This window comes from Lissotriton vulgaris, chromosome 9 (assembly GCF_964263255.1).
Source record: "Lissotriton vulgaris chromosome 9, aLisVul1.2, whole genome shotgun sequence".
Classification (NCBI taxonomy): domain Eukaryota; kingdom Metazoa; phylum Chordata; class Amphibia; order Caudata; family Salamandridae; genus Lissotriton; species Lissotriton vulgaris.
Window position 1 is genome coordinate 96634275 of NC_141697.1, and position 22466 is coordinate 96656740.

The 22466-nt window shown below is 47.7% G+C and overlaps 1 protein-coding gene and 1 pseudogene across 10 annotated transcripts in view; both read left to right on the forward strand.

Moving 5' to 3' along the window:
- GPHN (gephyrin) overlaps window positions 1-22466 on the forward strand; it is a 2075463-nt gene that overhangs the window by 788701 nt on the left and 1264296 nt on the right. The gene's annotated exons all lie outside the window — the stretch shown is intronic.
- Window positions 7489-8584, forward strand: LOC147689660 (uncharacterized; annotated as a pseudogene).

Below are 22466 nucleotides of genomic sequence, written 5' to 3' on the forward strand. Positions count from 1 at the left end.
TCCCGAGGGGAGCCAGATTTAACAGATCAGCAAATTTTCACTAAATCCACCGGTGAAGGGGTGGTGAAATTAAGTAGCAGATTTTGATCGGCTTCATCACTCAATAAGTCTGCTGACTTTCCGCTGCAGGAGGTATGTGGGGAAAAGCAGAGTAAATCTTAGACACTTTATCTCCAAAGTAGTTCGCAATGCGATTGCATGCTGCTACTGAGTGATCTTCCTCTAAAGTAGAGGTTTTTGGGGTAGCCAGAGTTTTATATATGCTGAACAGTTCCCTAGACGAGTTCTCTGCCTCGTGGATTCTGTCAGCATAGTATGTGGCCTTCTCTATCCTGATCTTGTTGTGATAGGCGCGTCTCTTCGCGAGATAGGCCTCTTTCATCCGGTCGTCGTATGCCACTCTCCACTGCCTTTCTGCACGTTTGCAGTCCCTTTTGGCGCAACGCAACGCCTCGCCAAACCAGGGAGCCGTTCTTTGTCTCTGAGCCCCTTTAGTAGGTCGTCCCAGCGGGGCTGTGCAGTCCAGAGCAGCAGTAATACGGTCATTGAGCAACCTATTCGCTGTATTCACATCATTGCCTCCTGGGGGACCTTCCGCAGTGAGGGCCGTATTAAACTTTTGCAGGGAGAATCTTGTCCACCTGCGCCGAGGATAATTGAGTGGGGTGGGGCGTTGGCTTTATATTTAGGCAGGAAGATGGCAAATGGGACCAAGAAATGGTCTGTCCAAGGCAGGGGCACTGGGGGATCAACTGAGACATCCTCCCAGTTAGCAAATATTGGGTCAAGCAAGTGCCCACGATTGTGTGTAGGAAGCAGCCCCTTTAGTTCCAGCTGTAGGGTGTGAAGTTCATCCCGGAACTCCACCGCTCCTTTATCGGAGGATTCGTCAAGGTGTGTGTTTAAGTCTCCTAACAGTAGGAACTTATCCCTCCTGATCGCTGATTCAGTAACACACTCTAAAAGGTTGCCTTTGAATCTGGACATAGGTCCTGGAGGGCGGTAAACTAGCAGACCCTTAATCGTCGTGCTCCCATCAATGTTTATGCTAAAGACACCTGCCTCGCAACCTGCCAAATTAACTCGTTCGAGTTTACAGACCCATTGCTGTTTAAAGGCGATCGCGATTCCCCCTCCTCTGCCTACGGGTCTGTCCAGGCGCACCAATTGTTAGTCGTCTGGTAAGGCTTGGACAACATCAGGATCAGAATTGGCCTCTAGCCAAGTTTCAGTGATGAACAGCAGATCGGGATGTTTATCAGTGAGAAGGTCATATACATCGTGTTTATGGCAGCTAAGCGATCTGGCATTGATCAGGCCGCAGGACAACAGGGAGGCGCTAGCCCTGGAGTCAGCAAGCGTGGTACTAAAATGGAATTGGCAATGTTTACATCCTTCGATCTCCCCAACCCTTATACTATGAAGGCCCGGGGTACAAGTATACGAGGTGAAACTTACTAAGTCGCTCCTGCTCCAGGTAATTCTGCCATCAGGGACAGGGGGTGTGGCCCTGGGCCGTGTCCGGTCGCGGACGGGCGCAGACGGGCTTGGCTTTGGCGCGCATCCGGCGCGCCCGCTGCACCAGCCCGCTGCGCCGTCTGGCCGTGTGACACATTATATAGGGTGTGAGGAGAGTGGGAGTCCGGCGCGACTAGAGCGCAGCCCCCAGCCACACCTAAGATGGCGCCCGCCGCCGCCAGCACCTAATCAAACAACACGGCTGTGCGAGGCAGGGAAAGAGAGTATAGGCGTGGGAAGAAGTGTCAGTGTCCCTCAGTAAATTCCCAATTAAGATTCTCTATTTAGAAGCCCCCCAGTAAAATTCATAAAAACGATCTTTTTAGCTTTTAAAATGCAGATTCACAAGTACAAATTCTAGCAAGTAAATTCTGGTCAAAAACGCTCGCAGTCCTAGTGTCTCTCGCTAGGGAGAGCTCGAACATGGCTCCAGCACCCCGCCTGACTCGGTGGCGAAGCGTGGCTCAATGGTTAGAGCGGCAGACCCTGATGCAGAGGTCTGGCCCGGGACCAGAGTTCAATTCCCGCCTCTTGAGGCACTTGGACTCAATCTCCCCGGACCCGATAATTCACGCCTCGGTGCCTAGTCTAATCATGGGTCCTATTCTGTGACTCTGGGTAATAGCTTGCTTAATCTCCACAATGGCCCCAGCAGTGCTTGGATGCCTGGCTTCACCTTGGGGGTGCCCAGGTGTGGACATCTCACAGGAAAGCCAGGGAGGGTTCCACAGCAGTATGAATACAGCGCTACGAGACCTCTGGGTAGAAGGCGCTATATAAATACAAACACATTTACATTTACATTTACTCACAAATCTCAGATCTCATTTACACTACCCCAGTTTAACACCCCTGTTAACAGTTAAGAAGGTAGTAAGTAAACCGGTAGTCAAAAGGAAAGAGATGCATTTTCATATGTAAAGACATGCACAATAATGTGATAATGTATATTGAAACAAACAACTGCGATTAACAAACGTTTAAAATATACGAAACAAATTCAATCTATATGTACTACCATACGATATGTTACAAATACAAAAATGTTAATACAAATATTTGACAAAAAAAACTGGTTTTCTGGGCATATTGGATTTGCCTTCTGTTATGACTGGACTTGCTTCTTCCGTGGTGTCATTCAGCAAATGTCTCAAAACCATTCTGTTCACATTCTTCCTGCTACCTTTCCCTCCCTCTACTCTCCCTGCCATGATGCTGCATATCTTTATTCACAGGCATTTATTGCCCTGCAGGTATCTTGTACCTTACATGTTGGCTACATTTTATATTTCTATGTGCAGCAATCTGCTGTCGTCAAGGGCTTGGTTTGTGCTTTACAAATATCCACAATAAATTAAAATAAATATATTTTGGGCACCCTTTTACAGGTCACTAACTAATGTATGGTGTGAAGGAAAACTAGAGGCCCAAACAAACATTTATTGGACTTTTTAACTTGATACAGAAAAAAAAGAGCTGGATCCAAAAGTCAGGAAAATCTGAAGCTGGTGATGCACGGGAAGGATCAGAAAACTACCATGAGAGAGTACACTCAGGATCTGGAGGTCTGGTGTAACTACTAGTCATAGGAAAATATGACCCATATACTGACTTAAAACCATCCCTTCACCCAAATACAGTTTTTGTTCAAGTACATTGATTGAATAATTACTGCAGTAGAGGATAGTCCGTGACCTGACCTCCTTGTTGAATTGTAAAGAGTGAAAGAAACATGGCTCATTGAAAGCGGCAGAAGTAAACCTTGATTCCAGATCAGCCGAATTTTGATGGCAAACGCAGGTTGCAAGTTAGTGGTACATAGACAATGACTCGCCGTACTAACCATATAATTTTGTAGTACAAGGCAAGTCTGTAGGTAGGTCGTATGTGTTCGAGGCATGTGGGCTGCTGAATTCATATCTGTGCATAGATCGCCGCCTAGTGTTGGGTCCGGATGATCGCACATTGTTGTCCTGGAAGAGTCTTGGAAGTATCACAAGATAGGTGGCTCCTCCCCTGGACTACAGTGGGCATGGGCATTGACTCCATCCTCAGATGGTTTTTTCCCGCCATTGGGTTCGGATGTATATTGGTTCACTCTAGTCGGAATAGATATAATAGTTTTCTTAAGGCCAAAAGGCCTTTAGGTTTTGGTCGGTATAGTCTTGCGTTCGGTGCCTGATTCTTCCAGCTCGGTTCCGAGCCGGATTCCAGAGAACCGCGTGCTTTCGATGCGGAAGGCCCAGTCGACGCCACAGACCTATCGACTGATCATCATGGAACGGAGCCCGTTCAAGAGATGTCCTGTGTGCAACTCCAAGTATCCCCACATCGACGCCCACCCGGTGTGCAACAAGTGTCTGTCGCCGGATCATGATGAAGCCGGTTGCATGGCTTGTTCCCATTTCAGATCCAGGAAGACGCTTAAGCATCGACGCGCTGCGCGCCAGGAGGCCCAGCAAACTGCACCGGCGCCTGTGGACATCTTCGATGCCGGGGATGATGAGGGAGCTGACCGGGAAGTTGGTGAAAACCTGTCGAATCCCGCGTCGGAGGTCGACTATAACTACGAAGCGGACGCTGAAATGTTCAGAGCGGAAGAAGTCGTCGACGAGGTAGGAGACGACGACGGGCCTTTGGGGCCATGGAGGATAGCTCGAGCGAAGAGCTAACTCAAACTGACATTGGGGCCATAACGCTTCAAAAGGCTCAGGTCGAGGGACCGCCACTAGGCCTTACCCAAGATCTTACTATGGGTTCTACGGCCAGCCTTCTGGCTCGGCTACGGACATTACTATTGAGCCGCACCCTGCAAAATCGAAACCGAAGGTAAAACCAACTGTCTCGACGCAAGCGAAAGCACTGGTGCCCCCCTCGAAACCGAAAGTGCGCATTACTTTGGTTGGATCGAAGGCTTCGGAGCCATCGGCACCGACAAAGCAGAAGGGTGTTGTCGATCCGAAGACACAGGTCAAGGGCGTCGAGACGAAGTCTGCCACGCCAAAGACAAAGGTTAAGGTGGTCGAGCCGAGTAAATCGGCGCCGAAGGCGGTCGACACCAACAAAGGACTCGGTGATCCGAAGGTTCTTGAGACTCCGCGTCAACATGACAAGGCCAAGAGCGGTGCAACCCACGAGTCCACGTCTAGTGGTGCCTCGAAGGATCCCGTCGACTCGCGCGGCCGTCCGCCACTTTCTCCAAGCAGGTAGCGGACTCCCTTAAGCGCATCAAAGAGAAGGCCTCGACCGTCGGCCCGAAAGATCCTCCACCTTCGAAGCCGGTTGAGAAACCTCAAAAAGCGTCGACGCCCATTCACTTCACGTTGCCGCCGAAAGTGGCGCCGAAGGCTTTCACCCCTAGAATGGGCGCCTGCGTGCCCGAGAAGGTGCCCTCGGTGCCGAAGTAGACGACGGGGGTCCCAACCTTAAAGCATCGACAATCTTCGTTGGAAGAACAACAAGAACACTTTATCGATGCCGAAACGGGCAGACTTTCCCTCCATAAACTGAAAATTGCCCCGGAACAGCCAATGGAGTCCTACAAAATTCCTTTAAAGAAAAAGAAGGATTCCACTTCAACTCCTGTTCTTGTGGAACCACTTTCTCCACATGGCCATGATGTCTCACCCACTTACTCTGACGTGGACGCTGGGGAAGGTGATGATGATGATGATGACGAGTACAGCTATCCTGTATACACAGACCCTGAAGATACCAATGAACCCTGGGCAGCTGGTGCTGACCTAGGTGATCCTCACTCTGCCCCAGACACTCAACTCTATGCTGTTAAAACGTCGCCTACGGAGTATTCAGCGGCGTTTAATGCTCTCGTTGAAAGGGCGGCTAAAAATCATGACGTCCAGCTCCATGCTGACCCCATTGAAGTGGACTTTCTTTTGACACCTTTTCCGTCTCAGAGAGAACTGTTAAGACTCTGCCTATTTTGAAGGGTGTTTAAAAACACGCTGGGGAGATCTTTAAAGAGCTTACCAGAGCCAGGGTGATAAACCCTAGGATTGAGAAGAAGTATAAACCAGCGCCAACTGACCCTACTTACATCAAGAGACAGTTACCTTTGGACTCTCTTGTTGTCTCAAATGCCCGGAAGAGGGCTAATTCTCACACAACGGGTGATGCTCCTCCCAGAAAAAGAATCTAAGGTGTTTGAGGCATCAAGGAAAAGGGTGGCAGCTCAAGCGGCCAATATCTGGCGCATTTCAAATACACAAGCACTTCTAGCGAGGTATGACAGGGCACACTATGACACACTGGAGACCCTGTTACAGCACCTGCCAGACGAATACAAAGAGGCAGCTGAGATGCTCATCCAAGAGGGGAAGCCGATATCCAATGCTTCTATTAAATGTGCACTGGACGCGGCTGACACCGCGGCCAGAGCTGTCAACACTAGTGTTATGCTGAGACGACATGCCTGGCTCAGAATCTCAGGATTTAAGCCAGAGATACAGACCACCATTCTTAATCAGACAGTAAACCCTGATCATCTGTTTGGCCCAGAGGTGGACACCACCTTGGAAAAGATAAAGAAGGACACTGAAACTGCTAAGTCCATGGGGGCCTTGCAGTCCCAGCAATTCATGGGTGGTTCTTTTAGTCGGTCAAGCACTAGAGATGTTTCCAGAGGCCAGCTCTCCCAAACCACGCAGTACTATAAAGACAACACGCAGTCCACGTACACCAAACAAAGTTGGGGTGGATATCGTGGAAACAGCGCCAAAGGCAGGGGTCGTGGAAACAACAACTCCAGATCCTCTGCCACCAACAAACAGTGACGCCTTGTCACTGCCCCCCGACCACGCAACACAGGTCGGGGGAGACTTCAACAGTTCCTGCCAGACTGGAAATTCATCACCACAGACAGGTGGGTCACACAGCTTATACAGTCCGGTTATTGTCTGGAGTTAACATCCACTCCACCCAACATACCCCCAAGACACCCTCCTATGTCCGCCGAGCATTTGCACTTATTGCAGCAGGAGGTCCTCGTCATGCTGCAAAAAGGGGCAATCGAGCTTGTGCCTGTGGAAGAAAGAGGCACAGGAGTTTACTCACTGTACTTCTTGATACCAAAAAAGGACGGGTCCCTCAGGCCCATACTGGACTTCAGACCCCCTCAATCAGTACATTCTATCGGAGCATTTTTATATGCTGACCCTGCAGCAAGTACTCCCGTTGCTCAATCAAGGGGATTTTCTCGCAACTTTAGATCTAAAGGATGCGTATTTTCACATTACGCTGCACCCGTCACACAACAAATACCTCCGGTTCACCATCCAAAACCAACATTACCAGTTCAAGGTTTTGCCTTTCGGGGTCACCACGGCACCCAGGGTGTTTACGAAGTGCCTGGCGACGGTGGCGGCGCACCTAAGGAGACAAAATATTCACGTCTACGCTTATCTGGACGACTGGCTCATCCAGACAAGGTCGGCCCAGCAGTGTGCCGACCACATGTCCCCCACCATTCACCTTCTTCACGATCTGGGATTCTCACTGAATTACCCAAAGTCCCACCTGCAACCCGCCCACATACAGCAGTATCTGGGTGCGACGTTAAACACTCTGGCAGCCACATCACAGCCAAATTCAGTGAGGGTCAACAGCATTCAATCGCTGATACAAAGATTCAGACCTCAACACTCGCTCCCAGCGCGAGTATTCATGCAGTTGATAGGCATGATGGCCTCCTGCATCTCCATAGTCCCGCACGGGAGACTACATATGCGTCCGCTTCAGGAGTGCTTAGCACGTCAGTGGACTCAGGCTCACGGACAGTTGAAAGACCTAGTGTTGGTGAGCGGTCGGGCATACAACTCTGCATTGGTGGAATCCACAAAACCTTTGCAAGGGACGACCACTCCAAGAGCCTGTGCCACAGATCATCCTAGCGTCGGACGCTTCTCTCCAGGGATGGGGAGCTCATGTACTACATTACACTGTGCAGGGACTATGGACACCACAGCAAAGGAAGATGCACATCAATGTTCTAGAACTGATGGCGATCTTCATGGCACTAAAAGCCTTCAAAGTACATCTGTGCAACAAAGTTGTGTTGATCCGGACGGACAACATGACGGACATGTACTACATTCAGAAGCAGGGAGTAACACACTTTCCACAGTTGTCTCATCTGGCTCAGAGCATGTGGAAGTGGGCCATTCAGAGAAACATCTTCCTCATGGCAGAACACCTCCCAGGCAAGGACAATCAGATGGCGGACCTGCTCAGCAGGTACAGCCACCAAATGCACGAGCGGGAGCTACATCCATCAGTGCTCCACCAGTTCTTCCAAAGGTAGGGTCATCCAGAGATAGACTTGTTCGCCACAAAGGAGAACGCAAAATGCTGAAGCTTTGCCGCCAGGTTTCCACACCCACAGTCGCAAGGCAATGCGATACGGATGAACTGGTCAGGCAAATTTGCGTACGCTTTTCCCCCAGCACCTCTAATACCACTGGTGGCATGCAAGCTGAAGCAGCACTCGATGACTCTCATCCTGGTTGCTCCGACGTGGGCTCGCCAACCATGGTACACCACGTTTCTGGAACTGTCCGTGGTACCGCATCAAAGGCTGCGCCTCACACCCAGGCTTTTGACGCAGAGCCATGGCGACATTCAGCATCCAGATCCGCAACAGCTCAACCTGGCGATCTGGCTCCTGAGGTCTTAGAGTTTGGCTACCTCAATTTGCCTCCTGACTGTATGGACATCATCCGGGAGGCAAGGAAGCCCACCACCAGAGCATGCTATGCGTCGAAGTGGAAGCGGTTTGTCATTTACTGTGCAAGCCACGACATTAACCCGCTGGATGCATCTATTCAGAACATCATTTGTTATCTCTTACATCTGTACAAATGTAATCTGGCCTATGCTTCCATTCGCATACATTTATCCGCAATGGCTGCTTATCTCCAAAACAGACAGCACCTCTCACTTTTCAGGGTGTCTGCCATTAAAGCCTTTCTGGAAGGACTCAAACAAGTCATTCCTCCGCGGATGCCACCAGCTCCGGAGTGGAACCTCAATGTGGTCCTCACCAGGCTGATGGGTCCCCCTTTTGAACCACTGCATTCCTGCGAGATTCAATTCTTGACATGGAAAGTGGCTTTCCTTATAGTGATTACGTCGCTATGACGAGTTAGTGAACTCCAGGCACTAACTATCCAAGAGCCATTTATTCAAATTCATTCTAACAGGGTAGTGCTTCGCACTAACCCTAAATTCCTTCCCAAGGTGGTGTCTCAGTTCCATATCAACCAGACTATAGAACTATCTGTGTTCTTCCAAAATCCAGAGTCACTGGCGGAGAGAATGCTCCACACACTTGACGTGAAAAGGGCCCTAATGTATTACATTGATAGGACCAAGGATTTTAGGAAGACTAAACAACTCTTTGTTGCCTTTGCGCCACAACACAAAGGTAACGCCATTTCCAAGGCTGGTATAGCCAGGTGGATCGTTAAATGCATTCAGATCTGCTATCAGAAAGCCAAGCGCACTCTCACCATTCCACCACGGGCCCACTCCACCCTAAAGTTGGGGGCCTCCATGGCTTTCCTTGGAAATATTCCTTTGGAAGACATATGTAGAGCAGTCACATGGTCTACCACACACACATTTACAAATCATTACTGTGTTGATGTGCACTCCAAACAGCAGGCAGCTGTAGGGCAGGCTGTTCTAAAAACACTTTTCCAAACTGCTGCAGCTAGCACGGGCGGCCGCCATTAATGGAGGGACTGCTATGTATTCTATGCATAGATATGAATTCAGCAGCCCACATGCCTCGAACCGAATATGCTACTTACCAGTATGCATCTGTTCTTGGCATGTAGGGCTGCTGACATTCATATCGCCCGCCCTCCTCCCCGGCGCCTGTAGCAGCTGCAGCATTCATACATACTTCTAGCATAGTCATCATTCACTTAGTTCACTCCATCTTGGCCACAATGGCTAAAAACAATCTGAGGATGGAGTTGATGCCCATGCGCACTGTAGTCCAGGGGAGGAGCCACCTATCTCGTGATACTTCGAAGAATCTTCCAGGACAACAATGTGCGATCATCCGGACCCAACACTAGGCGGCGATCTATGCACAGATATGAATGTCAGCAGCCCTACATGCCAAGAACAGATGCACACTGGTAAGTAGCATATTTGTTTCTCAAAAATAGAATTTTCCCCCCAAAAAAGATGCAACAGTTGTACCTTTCTTTGCATAAAATTTTGCTGTACGAGATCAATATCATCCTCCCAGATTGTCCAAGGGGACTACCTTAGAAGTGACGAGGACTACTTTTGTGGTCGTTTTAGTTAATATGGTTTCTTTGAGAAACCTACAAAGCAGCCACTTTGAAGTATGTTAATAATCACGGATTGAATATCTTGTACTTGTTGTGCATGTAGCTTAGGATATACACCCCTGATAATCTGTAATGAAGCGAGGAACATCTACACCTGCTCTGGGCCTCTCCCACGCAAAACAAAATTTCCCCGGTCCTAGCCCAAACAAAATTCTGGTTACTGCATAAAGTATACTGGACCTCGGTTCGACTAGCGACTCTGGGCCTGAGAGAAAACGACAAATGCTGGAACTGCGACAAAGAAAAGGGGGACCTGGGGCACCTTATTTACCACTGTCCCAAGGTCCAAAAATTCTGGGGGAAAATATTCACTTTTATAAATAAAACATTAGGGTGCACATTAAAACCAGACTTTGCCACACTCACAACGGCATTTATGTTAACGGAGTTAGACTCACAACAGGATAGAGACCTACTAGATCTCCTACTAACAGTGGCAGTCAAAATAGTACTACCCAAATTGAAGGACACTCCCAAGGCAACCTTCAAGGGATGGCTCAACTGGGTGACATACCTCAGAGGTGCGGACAACACCACCCTGCGTAATTCACCATGGAGAAAACCTAATAGGGAGTTATGGACAGCCCTTGACGAACTTCTAGACCCTTTTGAACCGCCGTGAATACAATAAGCAAAAAGAAGTGCATGGCTTGCGGGTTCTCCCTTAACAGTTTTCATTCTGGAACTTGTAGTTCCGCATTCCCATCATGATCCTAGACTCTCGGGTCCCAAAAAAGCAGAATGATGTTGGACACCATCTTGACAAAGGTGACACAGGACTACTTACCGATATGCTTTTATACAAGTAACAGTGATGAGACAAACATATTGTTTACTAATGCTTTGAATAATATGTATTAATATCATCTACCTTAGTGGTACTCGTTTTTAGGTCGTGTGGCGTAGAACCGCGCGAAGCGCTGTCTCGCGAGAGACCTATTGCTAGGGAGTCTTCTTTCCATGAGAGGGGACAGGAGCTGGCCGCGTGCTCGGAATTGAGCGGGCCACGCGCACACGAACGTGCTCTCTGTGCCCAGCTCCTGTCTCCTCTCCTGGAAAGCCGTACCACACAGCCACACCTCCCCCTGCACGCATGCGCACACACAGAGACACACACACGAGCACACCTACATACACACACACCCATACAGAGACCCCCCCTGCCGCCGCCTCACACATACATACACACACACACGCGCGCACACACACACACACACACACACACACACACACAAGCGCACCCCCCTCCCCTCTACAACTAAGCGCCACTTACCACCATTCTGGACTTCAACAACCTCCGCGGGGCTCTCCCACGGGCATGGGAGCCCCGCGTCACCAGCACTGCTTCTCTCCGTGGCACTCCGTGGGCGCGTGCGCGGGCTTCCGAAGACGGAAGTCCCGCCCCACGGAAGCCTGAGAGAGTTTGCACTAACGAGGGAGTGGCTGGCATTCTGTTTGTGTTTAGTGAGTTTCTGACACCACCGTTTCACCCAGTAAGCAGCGCCGGCAGCTTCTGTGCTTTCTGTGCCCCATCTCCAGCTGTGGAAATACTTGCCGAGATGTGAGCCTGCCTCCAGCCGCGCCTGTAGATACCAGCGTCTACACACAGAGGGAACTGCAGAATCTGCGGGCCTTTGAATCCAGTCGCCCGAGCGTATGATGAAGACATACCAAAGGACATTAAGCAACAAAAAAGTGGACGTCGTGCACATTTAGCTTTTTGTTTGCTGGAGAGACCGCACGCTGTAGATGAGGCCCTCTTCTACACGAATTCCGTACGTGTAAAGCCGACTCTGTCGTCTCTTGCTTTTAGCACGGACTAGTGGATCCAAGCATCTTGCCTCTACGGACTGAGAGAAGCTAACGAAACAACGTTTCTTCCCCCTCCTTTTTGAGATATGGTGATCGATCTCGGAAGCTTTAAAGAAACCATTTACTGTTGAGAAGGCCACACTGTTGTGTGTTCTCGAATGAGATTGGCCGCTGTGTATATCTTTTGCCCCTCCCCATTGTCCTCGTGTGAATGCCCTGATGAAGGCACGGCAGTAGATCTGGCCGGGCACCGAAACGCGCGTTGGCGTTATTATCTCCTGTCCTGTCTCTACTAACTGGGGTCTCCAGTGGTGTGCTGAGAAGACCCTACAGGACCGGTTCCATTTGTCACTCTGGAACGACATAGAGGATGTTGGATGAATGTTTAGCATGATGTCTGAGTGTATATGTTCGTTTATTGAATGATTGACTTTAAATTTCTGAGTAGCTTGGTGATAGGGGCTAGTTTAGAGATTTTATGAAAGTGTATTGTGTATTAGACATTACTTTTTAATTGTGTTTTTCTAAAGTAAAAAATTATAACAGTGATTCAAAATTTAAATACAAAAAATAAATAAAATGAAAATGAAACTATGTTGTGTTTATGACTGCCGCTTGGCTGATTCTGTGCTCTGGTCCTAGAATATAGTGAGCTCAATTTTGCTGAATATATCTTAATGGACTCTTAGTGAGCCATCTTTATTAATCCTGCTGAGTAGACATTATCTGTGTTTGATTTGCCATCTCCAGCTACAACGTATCTTCATGAACCTTAGTGCAGTTTTACACGTTTATGAAGTGCATTCATTGTATTTTTGCATCTCTTGTGGTGGAGTGGTTGCCAGCGTCCTGTGGCACTTTCAGTTCAGTGCCTCCTGCTTTGTCCTGGTCTCACTCCGGTTTCTGTGCTAGGACGTTAACCGTGTTCACTTTTGCTTGTTTCATCGCGTGCACACGTGCAGCCACTGCTGTTTCCGGGTAGGGTCCCCAATGAGCCCTAAAAGTGCCACCCAGTGGTACCTTCATTTTCTTTACTGTACTTGCGATGGTTTATGATCATGGTAAATAAAAGATGTTGCGGTTAGCTAGCATTCAGTTAATCGACATCAGAAGGGATAAGTGACAAGTCCGCCCCTTGCATGAATTGCATTTAACCTGTAAATCCCACCTAGAGGTCGGCGAGTGATCGATGAGTGCGTTGTGTCGCTTCAGAGTTATCATCAGTTACTCATTTTCACCACCACTTCTATTGGCACCGCCATCCCTCAAGCAGCAGCCGGCACCGAGGGCCATGGCACCTCGACTTTACAGGCCGAGCCGAGGGCCAGGAGGGGCCCTTGTAGTGCTCGCTTGAGGGCCCGTCGCATCCATACCACTAGACTGCCTCTTCCGCTGGGAGGGCGTGCAAGCAACCGCTCTTCCCGGGGCCTATCTGGGTTAGATCATTCCGGCTACTGTTGGTTCTTGTCCCGGCTCTTCAGCTGAAAGGCAGTGCCAGGCGTCTGCCAGCCTTCCAAGGAAGAAAAGAAACAAGGAGAGAAAACATGTACATTACACTCATCTCTGACATGTGAGCTCGAAGAAAGGTTTCTATTCACAGACACGCGCGCTGCACTCCTCACTGGCGTCACTGCTTATATTCAGACATTTACACCCCACTCGTCTCGGAGATGGGTTGTGGGGCTCAGAGGACAGGTTTGTAGTCACACACATACACGCTATGCTTCTGTGGCACGAGGGCTCACAATCAAAGCCTCTATTCACAATCATGCACACCACACTCCTCTCTGGCAGAGGGCGCTCCCAAGAAAAGTTTTTATTCACCTACATGCCCACCGTACTCCTTTGGCACAAGTCACTCACAAAGGTTATACTCACAAGCAAGTATAATACACTCCTCTCTGGAACGGAGGGGGCTCACAAGAAAGGATTTTATTCACATACATGCACACTCGACTTCTCTGGCACCAGGGTCACAATAAAGGTTTTTATTCACAAACATGCACACTACACTCTTCTCTGGCACGGGCGCTCACAATAAAAGGTTTTATTCCCAAATATGCTCAATTTACCTCTCTGTGGCACAACCATGTACACTACACTCTGTGGTACAGGGCACACAAAGGTTTATACTCACAAACAATCTTATATATTGACAAGCGTAGGCTTGTCACTAGTATGGGCCTTACGGGGTACACAAGAAAGTATTTTATTCACAAACATGCACACTATACTCGACTCCACTCTGAACCGGGGGCTCACAATAAAGGTTTTGATTCACAGACATGCTACTCTGGCACGGGGGCACACAATAAAGGGCTTTATTCACAATCAAGCACACTCTGACACAGGTTTGTATTCACAAAGGATAGTGCAGCCTCGGTCGCTTCGAGCCGTGGACAAGATCAAGAGCACTGCTTTACGATACTACTCCCAGTCCTTACAAAGGCTTACCAATTATGGGGGGTCCTGGACGTGTACTAAGAAGAATGGCCTTTCGTGGATAGGTCTTATCCTGTGGAATAAAGGATATTCGGCATGAGGATTAGACTGACTTATTTAAGTTAGCTTATTAACGTGGAGTGGGCTTGGGCATGGACTAATCCAGACGATACTCTAAGTGTCTCATAATACTCACCTTTTAAAACAAGGGGTGTGTATTCTTATTCAGGATGTGCCCATACAGAGATGCCAGGGTTCTTAAGCGCTGCAAAATGGACGGCTGCCTAGAGATGGAGAGACTTCATTTAGACTGTTTTTACCAAGATGGAGTGGCAAATTTGGATTACAGGGACTAAATACTATCTTGCCCCTAACGCAACTTGATATCGTCTCGGGACTGAAGAGGAGGTAAAATGATAAAGTTAAGATTAATTAAATGGAAAGGTCTTAGCTGCAAAGCAAGAGGGTAACCGATTACTTATGCAGAAGGGAGAGCCTCTTTACTGTGCTATCTACGTGGCAAGATCAAAGGGTCTTACCGGTCTTGGAAGCTTGGAGACCCGGAAACGGTTGGATCAGTTAATCCGCAATGTGGAAGGACGGTCAGTACTGCAATGAAAGAATTAAAGAGTAGCAGTTAGCTATTTACGACGGGTCATTGTTACGGGGAGGTTTTTATTTTTTATTTTTAAAAAGACCAAAAGCATCTTACCGATCCTATTCAATCGACATATTTCCGAGTACGGTGAGCCAACTAGTGACAGTGCTAAAGGGGCGTTCTGGCAGGCGCACTGAACTCTCGAAAGCCAGGCTCGCTTGGCAGAGGGATTTACAGATAGCTATAGATGACACCATGTGGAAGTACTGCTGCACGAGCACCAAGAGGCTGTCCTTAAATGGACGACACCGGTTGATCCACTTTAAATTTTTGCAAAGAGTGTACTAAACTCCGAAACGATTATACCGCTATGGTCTCAGGCAGTCTTCAGAGTGTGAGAGATGCCATGCGCCCAACACTGACTTCTTTCATTTGGCGTGGGGATGTCACAGAATACGCACATTCTGGGAGGCGGTGATAGTGGAGTTGGGAGAGATACTAGAAATTGAACTACCCGCGGACCCAGCCCTGGTGCTGCTTGGCCACTCCAGAGGATTGACTGTGGCGGTAAGACGACTGACAGATATGGGCATGCTGATGGCTCGACGAGTAGTGGCACAGTGCTGGATGAGGGGGCCGCTCCCGACGAAGAGAAGGTGGGCCCGAGACATGCTATATTGCTGCACGCAATCGGAACACTACAGCGAACTACTCCCTCCCACGAGTTGCCCGAAGTACTTCTGGAGTCTATATCACACCTTTAGGATCGCCAGAGAGAACACTACCGACACACACACATACCGACAGACAGGCAGAGGTGCAATAGTGGTAAAGTAGATTGAAATTCACTTATGCCCTACACTATAGGTGAATACCCAGACGATTATGGAGGAAGGCTGGCCAGGGACTTCGTGGGGCGCGGCAGGCAAGAGATACCTGAGGCGTGGCTTTCCTGGGAGGTTTGTAGCATTTCCAGATTAGGCAGGTTAGGTTGGGGAGAGACATTCATGGCACAAGTAGGTGGGTACTCACATAGCGGGGTAACACATAGACATGCGGAACACGTAGTGGGGTAAGTAGCGACACATAGGCTAGGGAACCAGTTTACCAGTTGGGAGAGAATTCAGGGGTTTCATACTCTGGGGGGGTGGGGTAGTTCTTGGGGGCTATGCATTAGTGAGGGTTATCTTAGACAATTAAAACACACCGCTGTCATCAACATACTAGGATAAGATCTACACTGTACTGACGTATCAGATTCCAGGATGCCCGGCGGTTTGGAATGACAGTGCGATAACTGTTATGCAGTATTATGATTTTGTTTCAGGAAGTGCTGCGCCGCCGGACACCAGGGTTGTCATCACTTTGGCTGTGTATCACCGTACTGTTCAGGAGACAGTCCATTGAAATGTTTACGCTGCCGGCCCTGTGGGGTTGTAGGCTGCAAGCTGTGTATAACCCTCAGTACGTAGGAGGTGAACCAATTAAGGACAGTGCCACTGAGGCCGAAGCGATTTTTAAGTGTGTTGAGTAGGGTCGGGTGGTAAACTGTATCAAATAATGTAGAAAGGTCAAGATGGATGAGTAGGTAGGTCTCGCCCTTGTCCAGGGCTAGGTGAATATCATCGACTATATTGAGAAGCACGGTTTCCATGCTGCACCCTTTCCGGAAGCCAGATTGAAGGGGGTCAAGCAGGTTGAACGTGTCAATGTGTTTGTTCAGTTGGAGAAGGGCGCATTTTTCCAGGGCTTTGGAGAGGAAGGGTAGGTTAGTAATGTGACGGAGATTATTAAGGTTGTTGGGGTCAGCTTTGGGATTTTTGGGGATTGGAGTGATTTGCCCGAGTTGAAGGGAGATGGGCACACTCCCTGTTGAGAGGAAGGCGTTGATGATGTTGGTCCAGTAGGGGACGATGACATGTTTGAGATCTTGGATGAGTGCGGAAGGGGGGTGGGTATTTGGTGTGGGAGGAAGGTTTGATTTTGGCTAAAATGTTGAAGACCACCTGTTCAGATACAGGGTGGAAATTAAGCCATGAGGCGTTATTTTTAAGCGGAAGGGAAATGGGTTCTGGTGGGCTAAGAGAAGGGAAGGGGGTAAGAGGGGGTCGGGAAGTGTTCGAGGGGAGAGGGGGAAGAGGTGCAGTAATCAGGGGTGGTTGAGGGGTGAGCAAGTGTGGAGTATCAAGGAAAGCTAGCAATTTCTTTGCATTTGTTAGTGGATGCCACCGGGTTAAGGGGATGTAGGGTTGGTTTGGTTTCAAATAATGTTGAACAGTTCTCTGGGTCTATATTTGGCGCAAGAGATTTGAAGACAAAAGAATGACGCTTTCTCTGAAAAGATGTGTTTTTTGTAAGAGGATCTCGCAGTTCTAAGGAGGGCAAGATGGGATGGGTAGGGGTGTTGTCTCCATGTTCTTTCTGCCAGTCTCAGAGACGTCTTTCTTTATTAAGGTCTAGGGTGGACAATGATTTAGAGGGGGCATTTTTTTATGTTTTAGTTTTCATAGGGGCAAGTTGATCTAACACCTCCGTTACAGTTTTGTTGAAATGCTCCGTGAGAACATTAGCATTTTGAGCGGGCGGGGAGAGACTAAAATGGGATTGGAGTTTATGTTCAAGTGCGCCAGGAGGGATTTGTTTAAAATTTCTAGAAACAATTGTAGCTTTATTTTTATAGAGGTAGGAGAGGCTGGGCGGGATATTGTGAACAGAATGAGATGGTAGTCAGACCAGTCAATGGGGATGATGTTGGATAGGGATGTAAGATCTGGGTTGGAGATGTTTGCGTCTAGGATAGCTCCTTTGGCGTGGGTAGGGGAGAGGCAAAGTTGCTTGAGGTCGCTAATCTCAAGGAGATTATTGATGAGGTTGATTGTCGGGTCATTAGGTTCGTTCCAGTGGAGGTTGAGATCTCCAAGGAAAAGGTTTTTGGAGCTGCGGAGTAAACATTTAGTTAGGAGGTCGGAGAATTCTTCTGCAAAGGGAAGGGGTTCCCCAGGGGGGTGATAGATGTTATGCATTCGTATTGGGGGGAGCATTTCATTTTGAGTTCGGCGCCTAAGTATTCCAACGTTGTGTAGTCAGTGTTATTAATAGGGGAGAGTTGAAGTTCTTCTTTAAAGATGATTGCTAGGCCACCCCCTTTTTTTTCAGGTCTATGTCTTCTGAGGATAGAGTAGCCAGGCAGAGTCAGAAGGTCGATGATGGGTGTCGAATGGTCTTTGAGCCAGGTTTCAGTGAGGAAGGCGATATCAGTATCTTCATTAAGAAGGGTTTCAGAGATTTCTGTCGCAAGTCAAACAGCTGAACGGCAGTTTACGAGCATGCAGGTAAAGGGTTTGGGTATGGCGATGGGGGAGGAGTCATTGAATATTAGTGAGTTTGGGGGGTCTCGGGGAGCTAGGATGCTCAGGGATTCTGCTGGTCCCCAGGATAACGGATTTTGGAGTGAGAGGGGGAGATTCTTTAAGTGGGGGGTCGTTAAGGTAGGTGAGGCAGAGAGGTCAGGGGGCGGTGTAGGTGTTAGAGGTTCAAAGGGGTCTGTGAGAGCGGGAGAGGAGTGGCGTTGTTAACACATGTTTGGGATCAAAGTCTTTTCGAGAGCTGCCAACTCCTGTATATACCCACTAAGAGATGTAAGTTAAATGTCCTTAATTTGAAAATCTTTATTCATAACAAGTACAATAATTAAACAAATAGGGTTCTTTCTAACAAACAAGTGTTTATTATCCCAATGCTTGAAAAGTACTAATATTGTTTACATTTTATAAGGTGGAATTTTGACTGAAGGTACCATAAACACTTTACATGTTCAGTGAGAGTTGTGGGAGAGGAGTTTAAAGAACAATGGAGAACTGAAGTAGACTCTTACTTTGAAAGGATGGGGCCACTAGTGTTTTTCTTTAAACACTCTTGTAAGGGGATGTCTCGCCTCACTTGTAAATGCTACCTTTCCAAATCCCGCACAACCACCCTGCGCACATGTATTTGGATTTCTGTCTTACTGAGCCAGATAATTCACTAGCTTTGAAGTTCCTGGTAAACGTCTACGTGTCTCCTCCATTAAGTCACTAACTACTGCAACTTCTTCCACTGCTGCCGTTCCATTGCATGAAAACGTATGTGAGAGGAGGATGGTCAACGTCAGTGACCATATGATTGGAACTGATATTGTGTGACACATGGTGGCACCAAGGGGCATAACACAGGCCCCTCTTTGTCATGGGGGACACCCGACCTTTCAGGGGGCCCTTCAACCGTTGAGGGGTGATGGGGGTGCCTTTCAGCCCAAGGTCAACGAATATCTCTGCGATATAGGAGACTCCAGGACCCCTCGCCCCGTTCTGCTGGGGGCCCCATTCTTTTTTGTTATGTCGCATCTAGACAAGCAGTCCCACTGTGCCCATGGATAGGTTACAAAGCTATCTACAAACAGGCATTGATAATGCCAGTAAGGATGGGTCGGTGAGTTAATGCTCACCACTGAGATCAATGCCAGCACTTCCTTCCAATGTGTGTACATTGCATACCATTCAATTGGGGTATCGTAGCATCTGGTATTTACAGCGCCAGAACCGTAGTGTGAATTATACCATGAGAAAGAACTGTTATGACATTGTTTACATAAAGAGGTGAATCAGGATCTATTAGGAGCAAAGAGGAGGTACTCTTTAAATAGATGAATATTGGGCTGTTAGCTCGCACATGCTGCTCGCCTCTGTTGGGCAGTACCTCTTTCCAGGTTAGTGTGGCTCACAGAGCTGAAAGCCTAACCAATGTATTAAGAAGGAAATCGCCGCCTCCCGAGGAGAGCAGATGACGAGGAGCTTTCTGATGGCAATGAAAACATTGGCATCGTGTAGACAGCGCAATCTGCCTGCAGAAAGATTCATGTTAATTAAAGTGTCATTGGAGGACTCAGGGAAGCGGCGAGAGCCAGGCAGAGCTATTTTTAGAGTCCCTCCTTTGTATTCGCTGTGACTCACTTGCTAGTGTGTAATGGATGATTCAATTGTGTGCTGGCCTGTGATGACCATTACACATGCCGCTGCACGCGCCACAATGGCACAGCGCCTTTCCTGGTCACACTAGTGCAGAGCTGGGCAGAGGCGCTGCAGTACGGAGAGCAATGCACGCCGAGTGTTAGCTATGCCATGAGAGCGTTTAACAATCGGTCTCTTCCAAATGTTTAATCCATAGCATCATATCTTATGAACTCTCAAATACTAGTAGACGAAAAGCGAGGGATTCATGTTCGACCTTTCTCAGAGGTATATAACGTTCTCGTCAATCAGTCAGTAGATTGGGAGAGCGCTTCTTGTCACCCGTGCGGGTATCCAGGCGCGGGCAGGGTCCAGTTGATTAGCCAGGTCTTCAGGGACTTTTGGAACTCTAGAAGAGATGGAGAGGTCGTAGAATAGATGAAAGGGTAGCTCGTTCCATGTCTTCGCTGTTGGGTAGAAGGATCAACCTGCCCAGGCTACCAGCACTTTGAGGTTTTCTATGTATACAGAATGAAGGTGTTATGTGCAGCCACCACTGTCAGCTCTTTACCCCTCTGTCCCCAGTATAAGGGCCTCAGAAACATTGCACGAGGCATTAGGGCTCACCGGAGTGATTACCAAGGATTAATAGGACTGTATGTTCGAGGCTCTGGAATATGCACATCAAAGCAGTGTTTCTCAGCACCAAGAAATACGCAGAGGCCCAAAACAAGACATGTGAGTAGAAAACAGTTTCTGTGCACCCCACTCCTTGCTGTTAATTTGAGATTTGCCTCTTTTCTCTGACATCTGTGGGGCAGTTTGCTGAAGGTCAGTTCAGTGTAGATGTACACACATAGAGGACATCCGGACGTGATGCCAGGGCTGTTTCGTCTGTTGGTGTTGACGTAACTCTCCACCTTCTTCTCCTGGGCAACTGATGGACCAGGAGCGGTGTTAATCCCTTAGCGGGTAAATGTAGACCTGTGGAACCCATTTGGTTCTACAAGAATGAAAGACAGTGAAGACTTCAACCTTAAAGGTTTATATTCAGATTATAAATCGTCCAAAAATCAATAAATATAGCCAAAATCAATTTATAACTAAATTAGAGTGCAAAGGTCAGATATGGTACAGAATCAATCACGTTCAGATCCTCAAAATACAGGGTATATAATGGGAGAGCAATCCGGCATGGATTCACCTGCTGAGGTCAGTAAGAGAAGGAAGGCTCTTTAATTCATCCCAAAAGAGAACACTTTTATTGGGTTCTAAAAAATGAATTTCATACATTCAATACAGTTGTATAAGGTTCTCACAAAGTAGACCAATCAGATTGTAATAGAGCAAAACAGTTGCAAGTAAACACATTACGAAAATCTTTCATAATTCTACAGCATGGAGCTTCTCACGGACACCACCTGTACTAGAACAAATATATCTGGAATATGTGTGATTCTGTGAAGTCATCCAGGTAAGACTTTGAACATGTGCAGTTTTGCTGACATGCTGTTTTAATATTCTTGCGCTAGTCTTTTCTTGCCTGTGAAAATACTTTCAAACATTAATTTACTGTGATTTGTAAATACTAGCTTGTCTACCTAGTACAGAATCTTGGCAGCAAATGTCCTCAACAAAATGGAGATTAGGTCTACAATTAGTGCAGCATTTATTTTGGAAACAGCAAATCTAAGGGTATCAATTCTGTTTTTATTGCCTTACTGTTTGTTACATATCTCGTGCAGATTTTGTGTGTGTATGGAAAGAAAGATGTATTGACTTGATGTTTAACTTGATAGGAAGGGTTGTTATGCGGTGTTTATTTTAATGCACTGTTGAACGCCTTATCCTAATGACTTAATTTGTGAACATGTTTTCATTTCCCTGTGGCACAACACCCTGGTTTGCAAACACTGAAAGTACACCCCTGTCTTAAATTGGACGTTTTTCTTAGTAACTTGAATGCTGGAATTGCCGAATTCCAAGGCTGCCTAGTCTTGATTCCATCTCATGGCTGTTTCTTCCTCCTCCCTACACCTCTAGTATCCTCACTCTTGAATGTTTTTTTTTTAATCCATGTTTCTCAATTTTTTACTGTTCCCTTTCTTACCCCTGTCTCCTCTCTCTGCCTTTCTCTCTCCTGCTCTGGGCCAAAGTATGAAACTGAAAAATAATTCCCAGTCCCCAAATGTGAGTGTAGGCGCCCACCACCTGCAACACCCACTTATTTGCCAACATTTTGAAAAGGGAAGTGGGAGATTTTTGTTTAAATAATCTGGAGAATGTATTTCTCCCATTAAAATCTGTTGCGACGTGCATCTGGTCTATTGGCATGTATGGGACTTGTAAGTGTGCTACTGCACACTTGCAAAATGCAAACGTATATTTGCATTTCTGCATATCAGAAATGCAAAAGTAAATTTTCCCTTACCTGTCAGGAGCACATGGCAGGCAGAGAGAGTGTGACAAAAAAATCGTGTGCACTGGTCTGCAGGAGCAGGTTACTGGCAGGGCATAATCCGAGTCACACAAGACCAGTCTCTGCAGTCTGAAGCCCGCTGAGGAATCCGGTTTTGCATGCAGGTATCCGGAGACGGGATATTAGCCTTGAAATCGGTAGGCTCCTTCTTGAGTTAAGAGGGTTGGCATGTATGCACCCAACCAGGGCTTTAAGTGGGATGAAAAAAATAGGGGGTCTCATAAAGGGGCGTGGCCAATGTAATTAAG